We start from the raw sequence: 20997 nt of genomic DNA, 5'->3' as shown, positions 1-20997 counted from the left end.
AGTGTGGGACTTGTACTGTCAGGGAGTGTCCTAATACTATGGAATCACTTTGTCTGATAGTTAGAGCTATGGCTGCAACTGACTTGAGGCACGCAGGCAAAGCCTGGGCTACTGGATCTAATGTGCTAGAAAAATAAGCACAGGGCTTGTACTGTCCTGCTTGATCTTGTGTGAGAACAGATAATGCAGTACCATCACGTTCTGTGACAAAAAGTGTAAAAGGCTTACTGTAGTTCGGTGTAGCTAGAACAGGTGCTTGGCATAAGGCTTTCTTTGATTCATTGAAAACAAATGTATGTTCCTGGGTCCAAGGGAGGACAGTCGATACGGCTGCCTCCTGTGTCATTAACTGTATCAGTGGCTTGGCTAGAAATGCATACTGAGGAATCCATTGTCTGCAATAAGAAGTGAGGCCAATAAAAGCACGTACCTCCTTCTGTGTCTTGGGCTGTGGAAGACTCGCTATTAACTGGATACGGTCTGGTGTCAACTGCCTACCCCACTTGGACAGTAAGTGGCCTAAGTAGATCACTTGCTGGACACAGAACTGAAGCTTCGAAGGGGACACCTTGTGCCCCATCTCGGCTAGAAAATACAGAACTGTAAGTGACGCTCGCTCGCAATCACGTTCAGAACGGGCTGTGATCAGTAGATCATCGACATACTGGAGCAGGGCAGTGTCAGCTGGCATGTGAATATTGTCTAGTTGTCTTTTAAGTGCTTGACTGTAAATATTAGGACTTTCTGTGAAACCTTGAGGAGCTCGTGTGAATTTATAGCTCCTTCCATTTAGACAAAAACCGAAAAGGTACTGGCTGTCTGGATGAATCGGGACACTGAAAAATGCGTTCTTGAGGTCGATAACAGTGAAAAATGCAGCTTCAGAATCAATGGCTGTCAATAGGGATGAAATATCTGGGACTACTGGATACTGGGGTATGATACATTTATTAAGCTCTCGAAGGTCAATCACTAATCGATATACTGGAGGTGCATTTAGATCAGTACGTTTCATGACTGGAATGATAGGAGAATTACATACATTGGAGTCAGTTTCTACAACCACTCCTTGAGCAATAAGCTCGTCAATAATTTTGGATAAGGCTGCTACAGCCTCAGGTGGCAATCTGTACTGTCTGATTCGTGGCAAAACTATACCTTGTTTGAGAGTCACACGATGGGGTGTGATTTGCATAAAACCTACATCAGTTGGACCTTGCGCCCATAAATGCTGCGGTACATTTGATAGTCTTGGATCAAAATCACGTAATACATAGTGACCTTTAAAGTCGCGCAAGAACAATCGGACTCCTTCTGGGGAGCAGCAAATTACTGCACCTAATTCTTTCAGTGTTTTAATGCCTAACAAATTTTCTGGACATGATTTCGTAAGTAACAAATCAGTAGTTCGGGACAATGGACCAACTTCTAGGGAAACTGGTTTCGAAATCTCGTTAACAATAGGCTTTCCTGAAAATCCAAGGGAAACATTTTTAGAGCCTGAGAGCGGAGCCCCTGGAACCTCGTCATGACTGATAGTAGTCCTACTTGCCCCTGTATCAATCAAAAACTTTCTGTCTTTCCCTAATACTTGACTGTGTACATAGGGACCCTCTTGATCTACAGGTATCTCGATGAGAGGCAAGCCTACCTCCCTCTCTAGGCTGTTTCATGAATACTGTTGATACTCTGGATACTCTGTCTGGGCATACTGGTACATCTGCTGTGTAACATGCTGTGTTGCAGCGATAGGCTGCGGTGCTGGAACTGTCTGTTGTGCATTCTGTGGTGACTGAGAAGTCTGTGAAACTTGTTCTTGTCTAGGCGGACGTGGTCTTTCTTTAGTCTTACCAGTTGCTATGTTGTGTTTCAGAACTGCACACTCGTTTATAAAATGACCTGGCTGTTTACAATAATTGCAAGTCCCTTTAACGGGAGCTGCAGAATGACTGGCTTGATTCGGACCCCTCTTCTGACTGTCTTGTGGAACAGATTGTGCAACTAATACTTTCATTTTCGTGTCTTTCATACGTCGCCTTTCGTGTTCTTGCTCTTCCCTGATTCTATTCTGGTGATACTGGAGCATCTGAAGCATTTGTGACGGGGTATTAGCTTGCCAACTACTTTCGACTTTCAATACTCGATTTTTAACTTGTGGACTTGAATTCTCGACTAGTTTAGTAACAAAAAGATGAGGGTATGACTCGCTACTCGTCTTCAGACCACTGTTAATAATAAAACATTTTTCAAATCTAGAATAGAAATCACTAGTGTCTTCATCCTGTTTCTGTTTACATGCTGAGATTGCATCCCAATCTTCCTTTTTCGTGGCTAGTAATCTAGGCAAAACCTGAATCAATAACTTGGGCAATTCTTTAACTTTAGCCCCTAGACCGGTACCTGGTACTCGTATTTTATCTTCAGCTTCTAGAGCTGTCCAATCAATCTTTTTCTCTCCCACCTCCCATTCTTTTTCCTTGAGTTTTTCATATACCCCTGCGGGCAACAGGACCTTTATCATTTTAATGATATCTGGATACGTGTATTCTCCCATACGGAACATGTCTTTTAATTCTCGATGGAACCCTGCTGGGTCTTTGTCGTGACAGGGAATTAATTTCTTCATCTCTAAGAGTTCCATCTTTGTGATAGGGGTGTAAACAAATACTCGTTGCATTTCACCACCCGCTGTCCTAACTGGGTGTACTTCTCGTAACGGATGCTGTCTATCTATGTAAAACGGTTTACTTTCTGGAGGTGAGGCGTGAACAAAATGCGAATTCAGAAACGTTCTATATTTGTGGCGCTGTTCTAGAATAACACTAATTAAATCGGTACCTAAACCTCTCCATTTATACTGGAGTAACTCGTTCAGAACATCATGTAACGGACCTGGATCAGAATGTTGTCCCTCATACAGTGTAATGAGGTGCTGGATCATGTACATACCCACCAGTCGCTGCTCGGCTGGGGGCAGTTTCAGAAACATTTGTGCCACTATTTCGTCTGGAAAAGTGGTAGAGTCAGTAGTCCATCGAACTGCTGATCGGGCTAGTTCTTGTTCATGCATAGTACTAAGTTCATTATAACCGATTCGTGATTTCAGAATGTGATCGGTAGCTTGAAATACTTGTTCTAGAGAACCTTGTTCTGGTGCTGGAAGAGGAAAAACTTTCTTGTGTTCTAGACGTGAATGTCGGTCGGGGAGTCTAGTTCTACCTACATACGCTATTCTGGTGGGATTCTCGTCGTCTACCTCTTCAGTATCAGAGTTGTCTTCTTTCTCGCTTACTTGTGCTGCTTTACGTTTCTCGTGTAACCTTATTATTTCCTTACGAATTTTCTTGTACATACTCTCTATACAACTTAGTGTCTTGTGTCTTCCCTCGGCTATATGATCACTCCACCTTGTCAGGACTCTCATTTCGGTCGGATCTTTAGTCGGATAATCTTGTTCCCTTATTAAACAATTAATTAGAAACTTTAAAAGCATGAGCTGAGTCTCGGCTTTCCTTTGAGACATGGCTTCGCCAATACTTTCTGGATCTATTCCTGTACGGATGAAACGATATATTCTGTCTAGATCTTCTTTCATATTTGGTAGGGTGTCCAAATACTCGGTCACCCGTCTTACACGCAATGAATATATGACCATATTATCATCGCCTGGGACTGAATCATAACGGCATTCGGTGAGAGCTCGTTTGATATCTGCAACGGACTGCTGTTTGGGCGTACGCTGTAACGCACGTTCATGTAACTCAAGTAGTGTCACACGTTTGTGTTGGGGCGGGGTACGAGGAGGATCTCCCCCCGCGGCTCCTAAACTAGAATCGTCAACGGGTATCGTACGGGCTGGCAGAGTGACTGATGTAGCGGGTACTTGTACTGTGGGCTGGACCGGGGGTACCGTAACAGGTGCTGTAACAGGTGCCCCGGTGGCTGGAGGAACAGGAATTACATTATTTACAGGAGCTGGCGGAACAGGATTTGCATATTCCGGGGCTGTGTCGTCCAAGTAGGACGAGAGAAAAATATCAGCTGCGGTCGGTTTGTGACGTAGCTTAATCGGAACTAATGGCGGCGGAAAATTACAGTGTGCTTCCGGGGTTGCTTTCGGCAAGCCCTCGGTAAGAAGAGGATACATACCCTTAATAAGGGCATTTCTCTGTCTGTCTGACTGTTCGGCTTTAACTCGTTCACCTACTTCGATTAATTCCCTTTCTTGGGCTCTTTCTGAGGATTCCCTACTTAATTCTGTCTTTCTGATTTCTTTTTCAGTTCTTTTATGAGATTCTTTGCGCCATAACTCGATGGCATCTTTCTGGGACTGTCTGGCTTTCTTTTTCCATAATGCTTCTTCTACTCGCATGATGCACTCGGCATCCCACGTACCTGATACGGGCCATCTATATTTCTCTTCTAATTCTTTGGTGTACTCCACCCATAAGTCTAGATATAATATGGCACTTATGCCATGCTTATGATACATAAAATGACCTGGACTGTCCCTAGGCGGGACAGGAACTGCTTCCTCTAGCAGACCTTTTCTAGTTCTTAACTGACGTAATTTCGAGAACAGAGGCATAATTTAGGCTGGAGTCTGGACACAATACAATACACGATAAACACAATAATAACTAAGAAAACAAATCACTCATACCACGACATTGAAAACACATGGAATAACATTTAAAATAACAGTTCGGACAGAATATTACCTGGAATACCGAAAACAGAACACATGAATTTCTCGAGAACAGAACTTACTAGAATGACTAGATGTACTGCTAAAACAGCACGAAACTTACCGGTCCCATAAAGAGACACGTCAGGACCCGCGTCCACCTAAGTGAACACTTCGTGTTGGATTTGCGTACCCAAACCCACGGACCAGAGACAAATTAATTGACCCTGTCTAGATACTACCCCAGCAACGGTACTCACCGGGCAGCAAGAACGGAAGGCCTCGGACTGGACTGGACTGCTACGACGACGGATGAACGAACTTCGGACTTCAGTTACAGGTGGGCCTCCGGATACCTCAGACCTTGGACTCTCGGCTTGGGCTCTGGTCGGGACTCGCCGCGTTCCTCACCGCCTCGTCTGGACGCTGGACCGCAACCTCCGTCTCCTCCGTGGGCCTGAGGGATACTTGAAGCAGAAATATCTGCTGGTGCGCAGTAGAGTTCCGTCACGGCTGCAGAGGGTCATGGGGCCTGCGTGGCTTCTCCGGCGCGTGGGGAAAGGGCAAGTCCCTATTTGGGCGCCATTATGTGGTAAATAAATAAATTATTACCGGATCTATTTTTCAGAATAATCAATAAACAGGTAGCTCAATAAATAAGAGTCAAGATTCGAGGTAGCTGAAGTTTACAGGCTTTAATCAGGCATAAAGGACAGGAACAGGACAGCCTGTACGGGAATAGGATGGCAGCTGCCGGGGGCAGGATCTGGGAATTGGCTAGCAAACTTTAATATCCGTGCACAATATATATAGTTAAACAAAATACATTACATTCAATACAGTAGGCGTAGCAGTAGGCGTGGTTTCGTAGCAGTCGCGAAAGATAAGGGCAAAATGATGTAACAAGAAGGCGTGTACAAGGCGTATACATAGACATGTGATGCAAACGTAACAGAATATGTCATAAACGGGGCGGAAACATGGAGGGGGCTACCTGAGCAGCTGGGACCTCTAACCTAGTGGTGCGCGCAAACTGGCAATGACGTGTTACCAGGGAGAACTGGGGCTATGACTTCTGCGCTAGAAGAGGAGACTAAAGTCTGGAGTGTCAGAGCGACATGTACCCAGGCATATCTAGTATCTGGTGTTTAGAGTACATGTTGATAGAATCCAAAAGTTATCAGGGTAAAGGCTAACAGACACTAAGACTGGTGCATGCATTATTCTACATGTAGTGCGTGTGCGGGGAATATTCTATGAATATTAATACAGTATTTCTCTTACATGGAGACATAAAGGCTAGACCATGACGGAAACTATTGATGCGATTCAGTAGCTTAGGAATGCAGAGAAGGAGGACTGAACTGATAACTAGAAGCATAACATACTCTTGGCAGACTGGGAGGCAGAGCCAGGCCGGGCCGGGCACGGCGAGGCATGAAAGTAAGCTAAGGGTCAGGGATGCAGGTGGGGGCTGTATCGCTCCTCGGAGAGTTCAGGAAACAGGAGCTGAATCTGAGTCCGGGCCCTTTTGAGGCCTAGAAACGGGGACAATTCAATGAATTAACGTGCACACTGTAAAATGTGGCAACGTAGGTTTACATAGGCCTAATATTCGTTGTTTTCACGAAGACTGGAAACTGGCATACTAGAGATGGACACAACTGTAATTGCATCTTTAATCGATCAGAGGGGAATACATGCATATTAATCATGCACATATAACATAAGATGGGGAACACGTAGGCACATATAACATGGCAAAATTTACTTTTCCACAGTGTGTTCATCTCTGTGGGTGGGCGTGTTGACCAGCTGCTTCAGTCCGAGGTTGGCGAGGTTGTCGAGGGCAGTGGTGGTGTCGGGGTCGTTGCAGTTGTCGAGGTGGAAGTTCAGGTTCCTGAGTCAAATGTAGTCCATGGAGGTGATGGCGTGGGGTGCGGCAAGCTCGGCGAAGGTGCGAGGTCCTGGAGGTCTGCCAGGGTGCCGCATAGCGTGGTCCGGGGCCTGGTCTGGAAGTGGAGGTGCTCTGTGTTGGAGTGGGGGTCACTCGTGTTGGATGTGGAGAGTCAGAGGGGGGTCTTGTGTGCAATGGCGAGTCCTGCTCCTGGGTGGTGGGGAGGTCCTTTCTCTGGATCTTGTAGCCGTCAGGGATGGCAGTGGCGATGTCGGGCCGGAGATGGCATTGGTCCAGGTTTCCGTGAAGAAGGTGACCTTGGGCGAGAGGGTGTCGATCAGGTCCCAGATTTCTACGGCGTGTTGGTGCAGGTAGGGCATGTTGAGTAGGACGCATGTCAGGGTTTCGTTGGTGCGTGCATCAGGTAGGCCTTCAACGGTTGTGGGAGCTTTGTCGAGGGTGTAGGATCTGTGGCAGGGTCCGCATGAGAACTGTCCATGGGTGGTGTTCAGCGAGTATCTTGCGCAGCTGGCGTGTCTTCCAGGATTGGGTGCGTGGAGGGTGGTTGAGTCATAGCGGTGGGCCTAGGAGAGCCAGGGTTCCTGGCGCTGGTCGCGGTCGGGTCCGGGACAGGTGCAGACGGGCTTGCCTTAGGGGCGCCCTTGGCGCGACCATGCAGCGGTCGCCATTAAGTAGGGGAGGGGGCGGGACCAGTGGTAGGGAGGCTGTGTTGGGGTGGGAAGGGCTGCAGGGGCAGCAGTGGTGGTAAAAAGGGATTCACAAATTGCTGAGTTAAAAATCAGACTCAGAGAGTCCGGCGGAATGCGGAGGTGAAAAACAATTACAAAGAAGTTAAAACACAATGACCAAAAATCGCCAAACAATTACAAGCAGTTAAAACACAATTACAATAAATCACTAGGAGGCTGGGCGGGCTGCTGGCGCAAACCCTGTACTGCAGGGGACTCGAGGCTGCGGCGGTGAGGCGGAGCTCCTGGGGAGAGTGCTGGCCTGGATGGAAGTTCTAGCTTTCACACAGGCTCCCCGCAGTGGTCGCCATTAAGTAGGAGAGGGGGGCCGGACCAGCGGTAGGGAGGCGGGAGCGGGGACTGTGTTGGAGTGGAAGGGGCCGCAGGGAAAGCAGAGGCGGTAAAAAGGGCTTCACAAATTGCCGAGTTAAAGATCAGACTCAGGGAGTCCGGCAGAATGCGGAGGTGAAAAACAATTACAAAGAGGTTAAAACACAATTACCAAAAAACGACAAACAATTACAAGCATTTTAAACACAATTACAATAAATCACCAGGAGGCGGGGCGGGCTGCTGGCGCGAACCCTGTACTGCGGGGGACTGGAGGCTGCAGCGGTAAGGTGGAGCTGCTGGGGAGCATGCTGTCCTGGACCAAAGGTCTAGGTTTCACCCCGAAGGTCTAGGTTTGAAATACAGCTTCACCACACACCTCACATGGACTGACCACTCCATCATCCACTTACAAATCAACTCACCTTAAGTCAACACCCCTACCATGTCAGCACTCCAAGCAGAAAATGGAGCAAAATCACAGAAGCATTCTGGTACAGTGCCCTCAGCATTGATCAGCCAAGGTCCACAAACAGCCTCGACAAGGACATCAACAACTGGAACTAGAACTGTGAAGATTCCATCGCACCCAGCATACCCACCAAGCATAGTAGATCAAACAAGCAGGCCAGCTGGTACACTGAAGACCTCAGAGACACCAAATGACAATGTAAACCGTTAGAAAGGAAATAGAGAGCTAGCAACAACAACACAGACAGAACTACATACAAGGCAGCACTCAGATGCTATTACCAGCAAATTAGAGACACCAAGAAAAAAGCACAAGTGGACCACATTGAAGAAAGCTCCAACAGCTGCTAGATCTTCTTGATCTTCAAGGATTTCACCTCACCCTCAGCCACTGTCAAGAACATTGCTGCCTCCCAACAGCTCTGCAACAACTAATCCAACTTCATCCATGGCACAACATCTACAGCAACTTTGCACACCAACTCAACCCCAGAGAACTCATCACAAACTGTACAGTAGAAGTCATGTGGACCATCCATTTAGGGGCCAAACGGACCGATGGCCCCACCACATCTACAATCTGGGAACATCACCAATCAACACTATCCTGACCTACATCATCAACACTGCCATCATGTCCGCCACTTTCCTGGATGTATGGAAACTTGCAGAAATCAACACCCTCCCCAAGAAGCCCAAAGCTGACCCAAATCAATAGAGCAACTTCATACCCATCTCCTTGCTCCCCTCTCCAGCCAAAATGATTGAGAAGGCAATTAACAAGCAATTGACTACCCCCCACGAAAAGAGCCACATCATCAAAACAGCACTCATTGTGGCCACCAATGACATTTGAAACATTCTGGAACGAGGAGAAACAGCGACCCTCCTCCTGCTTGACCTCTCTGCGACCTTCAACACTATCTCCAATAACACCCTCATCAGAAGACTCCACGAGATTCGTATACAAGGATTCACTCTCAAATGGATCTGATCCTTCCTCACAGGAAGAAGCCAAAGGGTCAGAGTGCCACCTTCCCATCAAAGACCAAGAAACTAGTATGTGCTTTCCCACAGGGATCGTCCCTCAGCCCCACTGTTTTCAACATAAACATGACATCGCTCGCCAGCATCATCCAATCACATGACATCACCGTCATCTCCTACACGATAATACCCAACTCATCCTCTTAGTGACAAACAAGACAAACACCGCCAGAAACAACTTCACAAATTGCATGACCAAGACAGCAGACTGGACATGAACCAACTGCCTGAAGCTCAATTCTGACAAAACTGACATACTGGTCGTCGGCAACATTATCTCACCATGGGTTACCACCTGGTGTCCATTGGACCGAGGACCAACACCCACACCCACAGACCACGCAAGAAATCTAGAGCTCATCCTAGATGACAAGCTCAACATGACGGCTCAAGTCAACGCACTGTGCGCCTCCTGCTTCCACAACCTACACATGGTGCGAAAGTTCTTCAAATGATTGCCTGAGAACACCAGAGGGACCATCGCACAACCACTCATCACCAGCAGGCTGGACTATGGCAACACTCTCTATGCCACAATCTCCAAACAACTCCAACACAGGTTTCCAGACCATCCCGAATGGAGACTCATTATCGACCTCCCATGCCGCACCCACATCACACTGCACCTCAGGAAACTTCACTAGCTCCCTATTCACAAGTGCAGCCAATTCAAAGTTCTCACACACACACAAAGCCCTATACAACACAGGACCAGAATACCTGAAAAACTACACACACTTTCACCAACCCACAAGACTATGCTCTGCCTCACTATTCTCTCACTCAGACACATGCCCCACATCTGCAAAAGAAAAACTGAAGGTCGCTCATTCTCCTACATCGCACCCAAGACATGAAATAAACTCCCTCAACAGATTAGAGCCACCTCCTCACTTACTGAGTTTCGCAAGAAGCTGAAGACATGGTTCTTCATTTAATCACCTTGGGACCACAAACCTTGCCAAAGTGCCTGGATACTCTTTCAGGTGATTAAAGTGCTATACAAATCATAATTATATAACATAACAAAGGGGGTCAGGCCACCCGAATATGGGTGCATAGCCTCATTAAATTCCTTGTGTTGGGTGAGAGGTGCTCTGTCTCTGGAAAACTCAGGGAAGTACGAAGCTGACCTTGGCACAGGCTCCACCTTAGAGTGAGGCCCAGAGTGCCAACGCTCCACACCTGGTCAGATGACATGGACCGACACTGAGAAGTGGAAGACCACTTTGACGTCTTTCCCTTCTGGGGTTTACCCGACACTTGGATCGATATGATGATCGCCGGGTACAACTCCACAAGCGGTCCTGGGATCTTCCACGCGTCCGGGATCGAGAGCGTCATAGGGTCGGCTCACGTTGGGTGGCAAGGAGCTTCAGAGCTCATTCCCTCAGTGCACTGGGATTCATGGCACGCCAGTCCTCACAGCTCTTGGAGCCGTAGTCCCGCTCCAAGCACCACAGGCACACCAAACGAGTTTCTGTCACAGACATCGGCCTGTGACAGGCACCACATGGTTTAAAGCCTTTTGGCTTCTCAAGAAACAATAAAGAAATTACTGGGGGTAGCTCTCTCCGAATTTGAGCTGACTGGTGCGGAAAGAAAATAACTGATGTCAGCTCGCTGGGATGGTGCGTATATGACACCACGCACATGAGTTCTGGAGCAGACAACAACGTGAAGCTGAACGCCGCCACCAACTGGTGCACCGAGTTACTGCTCAAAAATTAATTTAAGGTAAATAATCTGCAGCTAGAAGTCTTCATCAAACAGGAGTCCTTTAGTGAAAGCGTGGTAGGGGCAAAGGTCAGATGAAGCCCCCGTTTAGATGGTGTTCTTGGAAGCAGCAATTTCGACATTGGTGACAGTAGGTTATGAGGTCCTGGTTAGTTTATTGGCCTTGATGGGAAGTTGAGTTGCGATGGTGAAAGGGCTCAGTTGATGTTTAAAATTGCTGTATATGGAGGTGTAGTATGATATGGTATGGCCTTTCGTTGTATTGTATGGTATGGTATTCTATGCTATGAAAAAGCCTGTCATTGTAATGTATGGTATAGTATGGAGTGTTATTGTATAGTATGGTATGTCCCATCATTGCATGGTATGGTATGCAATGCTATGGAATGGCCGGTCATTGCATATGGTATGGTATGATAAGGTATGGCCTGTCATTGTATAGAATGGGTTGGTATTGTATGGTATGGCCTGTCATTGTATAGTATGGTATAGTTTATTATGGCTTGTCAATGTATGGTATGGCATGGTATATTATTGTATAGTATGGTATGTTATGCCCTGTCATTACTAAGTATGGTACAGTATGGTATGTTATAGTGTGGTATGTTATTGCTTAGTATGGTGTGGCATGGTATGATACAGAAAGTGAAGCCAAAGTTAGGCCAGCACAGGAGCCAGCATATAAGACTAACAAAGAAGCCAGCCAATTATAACCATTGGGCAGGCTCTAAGTCCGCTAAACAAAATATTGTATAGTATGGTATGACATGGTATGATACAGAAAGTGAAGCCAGCACATGCTGACCAAGCAAGAGCCAGCAAATAAGACTAACAAAGAAGCCAATTAATCGTAACCAATGGTCAGTCTAGAAATCTGTTGTATCTAAACAAAATATTGTATACTATGGTACAGTCTGTAATTGTATAGTATGGTATGGCATGGTATGGACTGTCATTGTATGGCATGGTATGTCATTGTATATAGTGTGGTATGGGCTGCCATTGTATGGTATGTATGATGTGGTCTGTCATTGTATGCTATGGCATGGTATTGCCTTTCATTGTAGATAGTATGTCCTGCTATGGCATGGCATGTCAGAGCATAGCATGATATGTTATGGTATGGCCTTTCATTCTATGCTATGGTATGGCCTGTCATATAGAATTAGTACAAAAGGGGGTGGTGATGGACGGAGCATCAGAACCAATCAAACACTCACACCCAGTCAAAAGATCTGGGTTTGATCCATCACCGTTCATTAGCCCACTCTGCCACCCCTGTTCAGACATGGCTATATGCAAATCAGTCTGACCCTGTGCCTCATGGGAACAGTCCAGCCCGAACTGCCAAGCCATGCCTTCCCTGGACCGGAAACAAGCTTCCGAGGCCCGGTTTCTGGCATTCCAGCCGTCTTCTGCCCGGCTTGCTTGAATCCAGTGGCAAAGTGAGCAAAGGACTCACGTCTGAGCATACCCTGTCACACTTATGGCGGCCAAAGCGGTACAAAAGGGACTAGACTGTTCCCATGAGGCACAAGGTCAGAGCTGATTTGCATATAGCCAGTGTCTAACCCAGGGTGGTGTGGAGTGCAAAAAACGATGGATTTAGGCCCAGATCATTGTACTGGGATGAATGTATGACATTGTTCTACATTCTGTCCATCAACTGTGTTTTTTGCAATTTTCACCCCGAGTGGGCTGGGTATGCTCAGACGTGAGTCCCAGGCTCTCGACACCACTGGAGTCAAGCTATCCAGGCTGATGAAGGCTGATAGCCAGAAACCGGTCCTTGGATGCTTGATTCCGGTCTGGGAAAGACATGGCTTGGTAGTTCGGACTGGACTGTTCCCATGAGGCACAGGGTCAGAGCTGATTTGCATATAGCCAGTGTCTAACCCAGGGTGGTGTGGAGTGCAAAAAAAGATGGATTTAGGCCCAGATCCTTGTACTGGGATGAATGTATGACATTGTTCTACATTCTGTCCATCAACTGTGTTTTTTGCAATTTTTACCCCGAGTGGGCTGGGTATGCTCAGACTTGAGTCCCAGGCTCTTCACACCACTGGAGTCAAGTTATCCAGGCTGATGAAGGCTGATAGCCAGAAACCGGTCCTTGGATGCTTGATTCCCGTCTGGGGAAGACATGGCTTGGTAGTTCGGACTGGACTGTTCCCATGAGGCACATGGTCAGAGCTGATTTGCATATAGCCAGTGTCTAGCCCAGGGTGGTGTGGAGTGCAAAAAAAGATGGATTTAGGCCCAGATTCTTGTACTGGGATGAATGTATGACATTGTTCTACATTCTGTCCATCAACTGTGTTTTTTGCAATTTTCACCCCGAGTGGGCTGGGTATGCTCAGACGTGAGTCCCAGGCTCTCCACACCACTGGAGTCAAGCTATCCAGGCTGATGAAGGCTGATAGCCAGAAACTGGTCCTTTAATGCTTGATTCCGGTCTGGGAAAGACATGGCTTGGTAGTTCGGACTGGACTGTTCCCATGAGGCACAGGGTCAGAGCTGATTTGCATATAGCCAGTGTCTAACCCAGGGTGGTGTGGAGCCCAAAAAACAATGGATTTAGGCCCAGATCCTTGTATTGGGATGAATGTATGACATTGTTCTACATTCTGTCCATCAACTGTGTTTTTTGCAACTGTCATATAGAATGGCATGTTATGGATGGTAACAACCAGTGGCCTGCTGGTGTTGCCATGCTGCACCAAAGAGTAAAATGGGAGAGGATTCAAAGTAAAAGGAAATGAACGTGGGAAACGAGCTGAGAAAGCAACAGCAAGAAGCAAAACCAGGAGCAAGACAACCTAAAAACACAAGCTCTCTTATGAAGGGCTACGAGTAGAATTAAAAACAGACCAAGACAGGGAGCAAAAAAACCAGTGGAAGGCAGGGCCGAACTGGGAACAGAAACCGGCCTTGGCACACTGTTCAGCCGGCCCCCCCCTGCGGTAAGGGGGAGTGCAGCCGAGCAGTTTGCGAGGGCCCGTTTCGGCCAATTTTGTTACAGAGGGCCGATATTGCCGACCCCCGGTAACAAAAACAGCCCTCCAGGGGCCCAAAACCGGCCCCCACGCTAGCGGCCCAACGGGGAAACTCCCGGTGCCTGCTATGGCCAGTACGGCCCTGGTGGAAGGACACTCCCACAAAATTAAAGCAGTACTTAGTCCATGCTCCAGGGTCGAGGGGAACACACCAACTGAAAGTGAAGCCAGCATGTGCGGACCAGACAGGAGCCAGCAAATAAGATTGACAATGAAGCCAGCAAATGGTAAGCAATGAGCAGGCTCTAGTTTCCCTGTTTGTAAACAAAATATGTTACATGGGACAGCGCATGTGCTATTTCAGGAGAGACCTATTAACGGTGCACACTTCTGCTCAAGAGTCATTCTCCATTGTGAGCGACACAGGGCACAATTCTTAATTCAATGGGGTTATGTAAACAGCTCACTGTGTCCCCATTTCCAAATTCGACATCATGCATAAGACATCCAGGTTCTCATTCATTCTCATTTAGCATCTTCCACGAATCTGAGACTCGCCTACTGAGTGAATGCCCTGCTTTAACTCCCCTCTCAGAGACAGAGTTTCGCCTTCGAGCATTAGCCTGCAGTCACACCCCCTCGGATCCCTGCTACAGCACCGAAGGAAGGAATTGCAGAGTCCCAGGCAACAGAATATTTGCCGCTCTGACTCACTTCCACGGAGCAGCGAGGTCATGTTTGAGACCATTTATTGCAATCCTGTTACCTTCTGCAGCAGCGACAGCAGAGGAGTCTGTAAACAGTGGACATCGGCCCGGCCCGTCTTTGAAATGTTTTCCCAGCAGTGATTTATTTTGCTCTGCTGCCTACTCTACCAGGGATATCCAACGCAGGTCAAGGAGTGCCGTATCCAAGGCAGATTTTGGGACATCTAAATAGGACGGATTTTTTTACATAAAGAGAATTGAAAGGAAGTGGATGGCCTAAAAAGCCGGGGCCTATTTTTTTTTTTTTTAAATCACCTTTGGCCAAAATTCATCCCATCTCTTTGCACCCCTCATCCCCTCCAAATACGTAAGCTCATTCAGAAAACTGCAAGTGATCACATACCCTCCTCTTTAAAATGTTTCAATGTCTCAGATTCATTACAAGCATGACTTCAATCCAGCAGTTGGTCCTTGTGACTTTCCCGAACGCCCCGGCTTCCAAGCTTAGATGGGATGCAAATGGTAGCATTCTGTGCCACTTGTTTTGCTTTTAATACTGTATAGGTTCAAAAATGCCAAAACAAAGTTTGCCATTATTATAATGCTACTCCCTTTCTCCTATGGATAAGAGCAGCACCTTCATGAAGCAAGGTGATGAGGCCGCCTTGGGATGCCACCTACAGGTGGTGCCAAGCTACTACAAAAGACACCAACATGACCTTCTTTCAGTGTCTGTGTGCACTCCAGGGCGCTGGAAACCCTCACCCCTCTATCTTTAAATTCACAGGGAGAACCAATCCAGATTGGGAGGAGGGCATTTGAGGACGAGAAAGAGGCGGCGCGATGGCGGAGAAGGGGAGATGATGGAGCGGATGCATTAGAGGAGAAAGAGGAGGCGTGGGATGGGAGAAGCGCCTGGCTGTTCCCCCAGCAGCCCCCATTCCCTTGCGTAAAACCACAGATCTCTGGTATAATTGGCCTGCTGTCGGAAGCAGTCGTGGTGTGATCTAGGCACCCAGAGAAATATCAAAGCCTGCCCTCCTAAGAGACTGACACGCTGACTCCAGAAATCAAACCGCAGGACTCATTAGGGACTGCCTGATAGGACTCCTGGGGGACCAGGGAGAGGGTGTAGTGGAAATGAGAGTTTGTTAAAACCCAGTGATTTGCAAGCATGGCAAAAACATGAGGTAGTGAGACCATAATCAGTCCCCAGCAGAGCAAGGACCGTGCATTTCACAGGGATCTAGATGGGCTTAACCCCTCACTCTCCTGAGAGACACAATCGGTGCTGGATAAATCCAAAGTCACAAAAAGAACAAGTATAGCAGATGATGAATGTCCGTGCAGCAGGAGTGTTGTGAGGGTGTGATATGTAACCGGTGGTGCATTTTGGAACAAACTCACACTAATATATTGCTAAAGCATGGTGTGGTCGTGCACTGTCATTTATAGACCGCACATTTCCCACTGAAATGAAAACTAAATTTGCGCGGACGTGCAGTTTTACTGATAAAAATATATTAGGCACAAACGATAATGTATGGGGTTTCAGCGAATATTTATCATTCGTCACCAAGGTTCTTTATTATTCTAAATTCTTTGGTTCCATCATACTTCAAAATTACAAAAATTTGCTTCATTTCTCCTTACCTAACTGGTGATATATTTTAAAATATTTGTACACTTCATTTGCAGGTACTTAAAATTTGTGTCAGAAAAAAATAAACATCCTACAGCCTTTAATTTCATACTCCTCCATGTACTCCTGCAACATTGACATTGTCACATAGTTCAGACAGTTCACTATACAAAATCTATCTACTTTACAGTCAGAGAAAGAAAAGCAAACACCAATCTCCATGTTATAAGCCGTAAGCAGCAATTTGTCAGAAGACATAACTTGACATCTCGTCTCTTTGAACACAGGGCAAATATGATAAGATAAACACAAAATTTAAAGGTATCTTTATTGCTCATTCACCTTCTGAACTCCCCGCACCCTTACTTCCAGCGCCTATACTTACGTTCTTTAAAAGCTGGCTTTCTTACTGTAAAATACTTTTTCTAAAACATGAAAGTTAATTTTACACCTATAAATGGATTTACTCACATAGAGGATCAAGTTGGCCTCTATGGAGAAAAAAGAATTGGAATTGGCAAATGCACAATGTCCACAATATCAACACATTTGCATGGGAAAATGTGCGTGTGTGCATATCTGTACACATAGCGTCGCTGACTTCAAGAGTATTCAAGGATTCTTCGAGAATTCCCTTAAAGACAGACATTTACACAAAATGTAAGAATAAACATATGTGCATATTTTTCCGACTTTCATGGTGAGAGATTTGTGAAAAGGCCCCAAAATGAGCTAATATCAATTCTAAAAACGCTATGAATAAAGGCTTGGATTTCATTGACCTCTCTTTAGGAACAGGCAAGGCCCAATACCGAGTTCTTTAAGTACTAGGCTTTCCTTTCCCCATTCATTGCATTCATATGTGTTAGTCCAATTCGTTCATTTACAATCAGAGAACACTACAACTCCCAGAATCCACTGATTTATTGATTGAAAGCTATGAGCTGGGAACAAAGTGGCGTGGTGACATGCAGTCCTCTGGTAATGTTAGCTCATATCTTTCCAAGGAAACCAGGTGTCAATATCATGACTTTCTACAGAACCCTCAGGAGGGCACACCCCGATCTAGCAGGTAATCCTGAGGAGTTAGGAACTGAGGTGGGAATTTAATTACAAGACCAGAGGCTACCATTATGCATCGCAGGAATACCTCGCCACAACACAGGAGGCGCATCAGCCCCTCCCCCAGCTGCTACTTAACTCCTCGCGGCACCCACTGCGCGGGTGCCGCATCGCTGGAGGAGCCATTTTGCCGGGGAGACTTGCATCTTGCACAGGGGCTACAGGTTCCAGGAATACCTCGCCACAACACCAGAGGCACATCAGCCCCTCCCCCAGCTGCTAAGGAACTCTTTCCGGCACATCGCTGGAGGAGCATTTTTGCCGGGGGAACTAGCATCTTGCACAGGGACTCCAGGTTCCAGGAATACCTTATATACAACTAATAGGAGATGCTCAGTCAATTCTTAAGGAACAGAAAAATGCTGAATGCTGCAGAAATGTAGGGACCCAATTCTAATAGTTTGCCCACCACCTGGCTAGAATAAAGAGTCCATCGGCCCACCCTTACTGGCGGAGCTTCGTCATCTGGAGCTCAAGGAGATCTAGATCTAGGACCACAGCCCTGAGCCACCTTGCCCTGCTGGGTACCTGACCTCGTGCTCCTGAAAGGCTCTTGCCAAGGTGGATGTTCAAACCATGCGAACTCTAGTGAAGTGCAGTGCTCAAGTGTGTGAAAAGTTAAAAATGGCTACTTGGACAAAAAATATGTTTATTGAAGATTGTCCAAGTGTCATGCTTAAAATAACCTGATAGTGTGAGAAATATTGACTATCTCCTGGCTATGGCTAATGCATTTCTGCAGCATTCAGCATTTTTCTGTTCCTTAAGAATTGACTGATCATCTCCTATTAGTTGTATAGACTGTGATTGGGGAGCGGAGGTGTTTCAGTCCTTAATCAATTCCCCTGAGACCCTTATTTACATTGTCTTTTCGCCCCAGGAATACCTTGCCACAACACCGGAGGCACACCAGCCCCTCCCCCAGCTGCTAATTAACTCTTTGCGGCATTTCGCTGGAGGAGCATTTGTGCCGGGGGAACTTGCATCTTGCATAGGGACTCCAGGTCCCAGGAATACCTCGCCACAACACCGGAGGCGCATCAGCCCCTCCCCCAGCCGCTACATAACTCCTCATGGCACCCACGCATCGCTGGAGGAGCCTTTTTGCCGGGGACACTTGCATCTTGCACAGGGACTCCAGGTCCCAGGAATACCTCGCCACAACACCGGAGGCGCATTAGCCCCTCCCCCAGCGGCTACTTAACTCCTTGCGGCACCCGTTTGAGCCCGTTGGAGACAAGAAGAGGCCGGGCTGGGCCCCCCCTCTAACATCGACAGTTATAAGGTCAGTTATTTGGTATAAAATCGTCATTGTCAACCACCATTGCTATCCCGTGCTAAACCAGAGTATTCAATCTAGCTTGTAATGTCCTGACGCGAAGGAAAGGGGAGGAAAGCTGCATTGGGCGGGTATGTAGCCGGGACGCTTGACCAGTTTATCTCAAGGGCTACATCAGTACTGGCGCACGAAATTGCAATCACTGATCGCCGCCTCTCACAGGAACCGGGATTTGCCAAACGGTCACCCCTGGGGGATCTGATGCTGGCACGTACCCCGGAGAGACATACCCATAAAGCTACAGACCCTGGGGCCCTAAGTCATCTGCCCCAGGAGTTGGTGAATACCTCGACCGATGGGGAGCCTTCCCAGCCTGACCGAACTTCACATAATATCCCGACCATTACTGTGGATCAGTTAGCTACTCGTGCTTCTACGGGGTCCACTCGAAAGTTTTGCTCAATCCACGAGAGCATACTACCGGGGCAATCTCCAAGAGGAAGCGGGGAGGGGGTGCACAGAGGGGACAACCCCCCAAAATGCCCAAATTTAACAAACATGGTGATCTGGCAAACATTGTACCCTCAAGTCCTGGGCCATTGCATATGAATATGCCTCCTGTAGATCCCATGCCCGTGAATTCCTCTGATGATTCTTCACTTTTGATGGATGAGGGGTTTTCGTTAAAAGTAGGTGGCCTTATTAGTTCTTCTTTACAGCCTTTATTTGATAGGCTTTCATCAATCGAGGATAGGTTGGCGAAATTTGAACAATTGACTATAACCAACCTAGACGGAATTAGGAAGAATTTATTAAAGAGTGCCCAGGACAAGGAGCTGATGATGAATGGACCCAGGGGCCCCTCTGGAAGCAACCTGACCTCCAATGTGCATGCCTCTGACCCAATGGAAGGTACTTTACGCGGGAATGCTGTAGCCGGTTATACTGCTGAGGGCGGCACATCCCCAATGGGAAATCAGGACTGCTCCAAGGGTAGGAGTGCGAAACAACAACTAATGGGTGGGAGTTTGTCTAGAACCTTGCAGGGAGGTTCAAAGGGATCACATGATAGTGATGTCCAGAATAATTTGTTGCCACGCATTGACTTACCCCCAGAGTCTGCACCTTATGTTGTGGTTTTGACAGGGGTCCCGGATCTAGCAAAGGGTAGCGTTGAATCCTATATAGAATTAAAGAACAAAACGATCCATTGGCTGAATACCAATAGACCCCTCCCCCCAAATGTGCATAGCCAAATCTTGTTTGCCCGCAGAGTGAGCTGGGTAGGCCGGAGAGCGAAAGATATACCAGGCAATTGCATTGTTATTAACTTTAGAGATAGCTGGGCAGTGCGTCATATTTGTGAGGGTCATCAAAACATGAGAACTTGTATCCAGACATTTGACCGTAGCTATTTCTAAACCCCCCTCAACGTGTATGGATGATTTTGGTTATCGGAGTGGGACACGTGAAAGGCGAGTCTTACCTGGTAATTCCAATAATAGATCCGGGTTGGATTGCTTTGGTTTTGTGCCTGGTATCCCCCTTAGTAATAGATACAGTGCCCTGGATATGGTTGACTGACTAACTCCAACTCGCTTCTGTCCTCCTACTCGGTGTAATCAGTCGTGTGACATCTCCCTGGGCATGGGGGCTTAGATTATGAAACAACAGATAGAGCGAAGGGATGTGTTGGGGTACGTAGAAAGAACCAGAGATAACATAGTAGGTGCATGTGATGAGGTGGAGAATCCTTCAGTTGATCCTAAACCTAATATTGTCACAACTAGTGAGGAGGGATCACACCCCCGAATCCCTGTGATTATTGTTAATAACTTCAGGTCCCCTGAAGCCACAGACAGACGAAAATTGGAGGTAACCTCCGAGAGCAGGATGGAAGTAAGTTTATGGCCCCAAGATCTTGTCATGGAATATAGCAGGATTAATGGCTAAACTAGAGCTGCCTGATTGGGGCAATTTTATAGATTGCCACGAGATTTGTCTATTCCAAGAAACCTGGGCCTTAAAATCTTTCTACAAAGTAGGCTTTGTAGGATACAGTGAGACTGCAGTGAAAGGCCCGAGAGGTAGACCTTCGGGGGCCTTAGCATTTGGGTGTGTATCCATCTAAGGTATACGGTGAAGAGAATAGATACCCACTCACCAGATATTCTATGCATTCTTCTTACTAAAAAAGATTTCCCTAAGCTGGCCATTATTAATGTCTATTCCAGGCCAGTTAAGTATGGGCATACATTGCCAACACTGGACTGCTTGGCGGCTCTTCTTTCTACACTCTCAGGGAAAGCGTATTTTATTATAGGGGGTGATTT

The sequence above is a fragment of the Lissotriton helveticus genome, chromosome 1_1 (genome assembly GCF_964261635.1).
Source record: "Lissotriton helveticus chromosome 1_1, aLisHel1.1, whole genome shotgun sequence".
Lineage (NCBI taxonomy): Eukaryota > Metazoa > Chordata > Amphibia > Caudata > Salamandridae > Lissotriton > Lissotriton helveticus.
The sequence above is the reverse complement of the archived record's forward strand: the minus strand, read 5'-3'. Positions refer to the sequence as shown.